The sequence below is a fragment of the Electrophorus electricus genome, chromosome 1, assembly GCF_041902795.1.
Source record: "Electrophorus electricus isolate QZ-2024a chromosome 1, ASM4190279v1, whole genome shotgun sequence".
Taxonomy (NCBI): Eukaryota; Metazoa; Chordata; class Actinopteri; order Gymnotiformes; family Gymnotidae; genus Electrophorus; species Electrophorus electricus.
This window is the reverse complement of record NC_137497.1, coordinates 7,476,636-7,483,241: the sequence shown is the minus strand read 5'-3', so window position 1 is coordinate 7,483,241 and position 6,606 is coordinate 7,476,636.

The following is a 6,606-nucleotide window of genomic DNA, read 5'->3' as shown; positions in this document are numbered from 1 at the left end:
TGCATGCTTCTGTTTGTCGTATAAATTATTCAAAAAAAAATGAACGATTGACGATTCATTGTACATTTAGGTGGCGGATATATCTGGCGCTGCTTTTAGTGGGTGCCCTGGCAAACTGTGCAGAGGTGCCTTCACAAAGCACTATTTGCGAAATCAAACCTTTTACGTTTTACGTTTAATAATTCAATTATGCGCAATTTTTGGTTAGGCTAAACGTCACCGTGGAATAAAGCAACGCATTTTAAAGAGTCAATCAGAATACGTCTGATCCATTAAACACGTCCAACTACTTCTTAGTTTTGTTTCTGCTTGTTTGTTTAGTTTGTTAGTTTGTTTTTACTGGGGTTACATTTCTAGTTCTGTGTATTTGGTTAGTGTAGCTTTATGCAGTTTTGTAGACTGCAGCTAAACTTTCTCGCTTGCAACCACGTAATGAAAATGCAAGTCCCCACTACTTAAAACGTCTTCCCCCTCGCCTAAACCCTAATGTAGAATTTACTGAAAATATTTTAAACCAACGTGTGACTATGTGTTTCCTTAATGAATTAAACATAAAATTATAAATATACAAGTACTCAATGAATTCTAAGTAATATTCACATTCATTTAACAACTAAAATGACTAATGACAACCCTAATGAGAAAAGTCCGTTGGCGAACCACCCGAATAAGCCCAACAAACGCAAATCAGTCCGTACGAAACATCCCCAGCCTGAAGATTACGTCTTCATCCGGACGTCCGTATCGGAGAGGCGCGTTCACGATGGGAACGGACAGGTACGCGTATCACCTGTGTCTGGCACCAGACCCCAAAGCCAAGGAGAATCACGACGCAGCAGGGTCATGGTCTGACGCACAATGCGCTATCTGTAATTAAATCTAAGGCATTAGCTCACTGCTACATGACAGTGGAGTTGGGTCGGAGCAGTATTAATTGATAGCCATCGGATCACGGCAGCGTCGAGAAAGCTGCCACCACGACGACGCGCTTTTCATAATTAGCATTTTGTCACGGGGGCAAAGGGAGAATAATTACTGTCCTATTCCGTCGAAGAGGAAACGGGAGGGTTTGTTTGTTTATTTATTTACTAACTTGGGTATTTACGGGATGTGAAGTATTCTCCCTGTGACCTCATTTGTTCAGTAAACAATAATTTGATATATGAGCACGACGAGGCTTCTAGCAGTCTTTCACAGTCATTCAAACTGCGAGATAAAGGTCAACCCTAAAATTATGATAATGATGACAAATATTTCCTTTCAATTTCTTCCCAGTTATTGTCTTTCCTATGTTATCAAGATATAAAGTTTGTATAAAAACAGCAATATGGCCATAGTTCACTGGCAATCAGGCTTCACATTACCAATGTCATTTTGTCTAATGTTTATCGGAGAGCTAACATTTGTTTATTTATTATGGTCTTATATGGTAATGAGGGGCAGTTCATCTGCAGTAGGCCTATAAATCTCGTTCTCAGTGAGGAAGGCCACGCCAGCGTTCCTCGTATGTGCCTGAGGCGCTTGCATGAATGATGAATGCACTAAAAATAATTAAATATACCTGATTTATTGGGCATGCTCATTATTAGATCAGAGAAGTGTTTTATTACACCTGTTAGCAGACTTCACCAGGTGCCCTCCAACAGGGAGTGTTTTATTTTAATAGCCTACTGTAACTTTAGTACTTTAATATAAAAATAAATGCAAAACTCAATCTCACACCAGTGCTAAAGGCCATAAATCATATCTTATCGACTGCGCCAAGCTTCATGGGTTTCATCGTAAATCAACGTCAGTTTTCCACCGTTGTCGTGACCCATGGGAAAGATCCGTGGAAGACACGGAAGACGGCGAGGCTGTCGGAGCCTCCTGGGTTGGCGGGGTCCCCCCCCGCCTGTGAACGGAATGCCGATGAGACGACTGTGGTTTCCCACATCCGCCCGCCTCTGAAAGAGTGAGAAAAAGGCACGCGGCTCACTCCACCCCGCAGTCTCCCTCTCTTTAACTCTTTCTTTCACTCCGACTTTGCGGGAGTGGAACGGTCACATTAGGAGGAAAGGGGCGAGGAGGAAGGTCACCCCAACCGAGAGGTGAACGTCCAGTCAAGGAAGACCAGCGAGTTGCCATGGAAAACCCAGCCCCCCTGGCTACGTCAATGTCACACCACAGTTTGACTTAAAAGACGTTTAATGCAGTTTAGAGTTTAAAAAAGCAATTCGGTGAGAGGCCAACTTGTCTACGTGATGTGTCAAATGTGCATGCTAATAGCCTGTTAATTCAGTTTATATTAATACAGTTGTTTGTTTTTACATAGTTTCAGTCTTGGTCATGAAGATCATGCTTTAGATAGCTAACAGCCAATTAGATTTTGCCAGTAATGCTGAAATGTATTATGGAACCAACCAACAACCAATTAGAATGTGATTAAAATCTCACCCGGCTGAATCTTTTGGACATAAATGAAGCTTTCACAACAATTGAGTACCAGTAACAATACACCTCTTTTTAAGATGAATATTATTTGTAATTCAGGAAAATATGGATTGATTAAAATTCTAATTATATTCTCCACAGCTGAAAATACTATTTTATTTCAAAACAAAACAAAAAAAAAAGGCAAATAGCATATATTTCTGCATAAAAGCTGGCCTGTCATATGTAGGCCAGAGGGCAAATGAACAATAAACAGCACAAACACCTAAAATACAGCTTAAATGAGACCTTTGCAAGAAACTCAGGTGTCCTGATGACTCATTGGGCTTGACTATGTCAAAGTGTTTGGATTGCCCTGAGAGAGAGTCCGTTTACCATCAAACTGTCTGGATGACATTGAGAGAGAGTCTGTTTTCTGTCACATTGCTGGCTCGACCTGCACGAACAATGTAGGCCGATGACAATTAAATGTCTAGGCTTCTTTATCCATTTTTCACCACAACTGTCCTGTTTAAGCAGTAGAATACGAATGGGTTGTGAATTACAGCATGATAAAAATAAAATAAAGCGTTATGTCTCCTACTCAGGACTCTGTTTCCCAGCATCCCCCAATGGCAGCTCTCCCGTCGCTCAACCCAGTTCACTGAATAGTCACACGCTTGCCAGCTTCCGTACTTTGTGGACCGGGAGGGTCACAGTCCCGAGGACAGATGCTGGGTATCGCACAGGACATCCTAGAGCCAGGCTTGTTGGCGGACTACCATCAGCTCCATCCTGATGAACACGCGCCTCGCCCCAGGGGCCTGGGACACTGTGACCACCCTCTTGCAGTGCCTGATGGGAAGTGTTCTTGTTCAGCTTCATTAGTACAGCACTGCAGCGATACCTACCTCCGACCCATAAGCCTCAGGACTGTGCTCTCCACCTTGTCGATGATGCCATGCTTCCTTGATCACGTGCTGATCCCCTTACACAAACTGAGCGCAAAGCTATGGAGTCTTGCGTAAACGAAGCACTAGCACAGGGCGTCACGTTACCTGCTTGCACATTACCTGCTGCGGCTGGATTTTTCTGTCAGCAAAAAGAAGGTCGATAAAGATCATGTATAGATTACAGAGGTATGAATGCAGTCAAAAAATAATAATTTTTATCCACTGCCAATGGTTCCAGTAGCGCTGGAACAATTAGGCGGAGTGTTCTACATCACCAAGCTCAGTCTCAGAAGTGCTTACAACCTCATATGAATCAAGGAGGGAGATGAATGGAAAACACTAAACATCCTTCATCACTAATACTGGACATTACGAATACCTGGTGATGCCTTTTGGTCCCTGTAATGCCCCTTCAGTTTCCAAGCATTCAATAATGATGTTCTTCATGAGATGCTAGGAATGTTTGTTATAGCTTACACTGATGACATTTTAATCCACTACCCTGAACTTGTTACATGTGACACATGTTTGTCAGGTCCTTAGTCATTTGTTGGAGTATCAGCTATACATAAAGAGCAAGAAATGTGAATTCCATCTGCACTGATTGTCTTTCTTAGGATATATTATCAGACTGAGGCTGTCACTCGGTGGCCCGTCCCTACATCTGTGAAAGACCTACAATGGTTCCTAGGGTTTGTGGATTTGTACAGGCATTTCATAAGGAATTACAGTAGTGTAGCTTCAACCTTCACTGCTCTACTTAAGGGTTCCTCAGAGCATATGCTGTGGAATTCTCAGGCCAGCGATGTTTCACTGCATTGAAAGGAGCTTTAACCATGGCCATTTGTATTAGAAGTAGACGCCTCCAATGTAGGCATCGGAGCTGTCTTATCTAGGCGCGAGGGTCAACTCCTGAAACTCTACCCAGTGGATTTCAATCTCACAAACCCACCCCAGGTGAGAGAAACTATGGAGTAGGTGACTAAGAGCTTCTTGCTATTAAGTTAGTGCTCGAGAAGTGCCACCACTGGTTGGAGGGAGCATCTCAGCCCTTTCGAGTTCTCACTGACCACAAGAACCTCGAATATCTCCACAATGAGAAATGGCTCAACCCTTGTCGAGCCTGCCAATCATTGTTTTTCTCCAGATTCCAATTCACCACTACCTATCAACCTGGGACACGGAACACCAGAGTCCTTGTCCGGGGCTTTTATGTCAGGTGGTCTCAGAACTTCAGACTCAGTAGAGAGTGTTCTACGCTCCGACTCTTTGATAGTCTCCATCAGATGGGAAATCGATGAGGATATCAGCCGTGAGCTGGCTAACACGACCATTCCCACACAGTGTCCATCAGACAAAACATATGTACCTCCTTCGTGCAGGGACCATCTCCTTACATGGGCACATTCTTCACTTAGCTCAGGTCATTCAGTTGAGATAAGAACTCATGGACTTTTGTCCAGACAGTGTTAGTGGGAGAGCCGACATTCACAGATTTGTCACATCCTGCAATACGTGTCCTCAAAATAAAACTTCTAAAGCTCTGCCAGCTGGAAAATTTGTCTTCTCATTCCATCATGTCCCTGGTCATATCTGGCAAAATCCTGGATTTTGTCAATGACCTTCCTCCTTCCCAGTTGTTCACGATGGTCCATAGGGTGGTGGATTGATTCTACTGGGGAGTTCGATTTATTCTGCTTGAGGGATTACTGACTACCTTCCAAACTGCGGAGGCTCTATTCCATTTTTTTAGAATCCCTGAGGATATTGTATCAAATCATGGACCCTAATTTACATCACGTACCTGGTCAGTATTTCTGGAACTGACCGCAATCTAATGGTCAGTGCAAACAAGTAAACCAGGAGTTTGGTCAATTTTTAAGGCTATTCTGTCAGAATAATCAGTCTGATTGGAGTCACTTCCTTCCATGGGCCGAGCTGGAGTCAGCTCAGGCACTGGTTTGACCCTATTTGAACGCAGGGTCAGTTACCAGCCCCCCCTCATGCTGTGGACAGCTGACCCTTCTGATGTACCTGCAGTTGATGAATGGATGCAAAGAAGCGAGGACATCTGGGAGAGAACCCACCAACATATTGACAGGGCTATTCAGGACATGCAGACCAACGTCAATGAGAGGCTTCCATGTCTCGACCAGGAGATCGGGTTTGGTGGTCAACAGTCTGATTTCAGATTTGCCGAAGGCAGTAAGAAACTACAACCCAAGGACACTAGACAATTCAAAATCAAAAAACAGATCAACCAAGTGATATATCAATTGGATCTCCCTATAAACTACAATGTGTCAAACTCCTTCCATGTCTCCTTCCACAACCTGTCATTCCAAGTCCTCTGAATGATGCGCTATCCGACACTGATCCAACATCTGTTGTTGAGGTCCAGTTTTTGCCGTTTGTCTGTTGTTGGACTCAAGGAGAAGGGTTGGTCAGCTTCAATACGTTGGGGACAGGGAGGGTCACGGACCCGAGGACAGATGCTGGGTATCGGCACGGGACATCCTAGATCAAGGCTTAGTGGCGGACTATCATCAGCTTCTTTCTGATAAACCTTGTCCCAGGGGTCGTCCTAGAAGAAGCTCTGACCGCCGTCCTGCTGTGCCTATTAAGAATCGTTCTTGTTCAACTTCATTAGTACAGCACTGTGGACCTGCACCTCTGTGTTCTGGGAGTATGTATGGTGGTTGTCGGAGGTGTCCTCGTTTCTCGGTCACTACTTGGGGGATACTGTCGTGTATTCTAGCTTTCCCAGCATCCTCCCAAAGGCAGCTCTCCTATCACGCCACCCAATCTGCCTCTCCTGATTACTCACTCATTCCACCTGTCCCACATTAAGCTTCTGTCTATATATACCTTGTGAAGTATTGCCATGAACACTGCATGCATAGCGAGCTTTGTTTCAGTTTGTCTCTCTGGTTACCAAACAGTTTTGCTATCTGCCTTCCATTGCCGTTTGATCCCCATTTGGCATATGTGTTTTGTAGGACTGATATTCGGCTCTGCAACCCTTCGATTGTCTCTTCGGTTTCCCCTTTGCCTGGCCTCTATGTTCTCCCGCTTTGGACCTCTGCTTGGCTAATCACTCCTGCTCTGGACTATCTCATTCTGTTCCTGTACATTACAAAAAGAAGCCCAAAACACAGCATTAAATGTTATAATATTGGCAATTCCTTCCATCAAATAGAAGTTCAACAACAAATAAGTTGTTACTATGTAATGCCTGCCT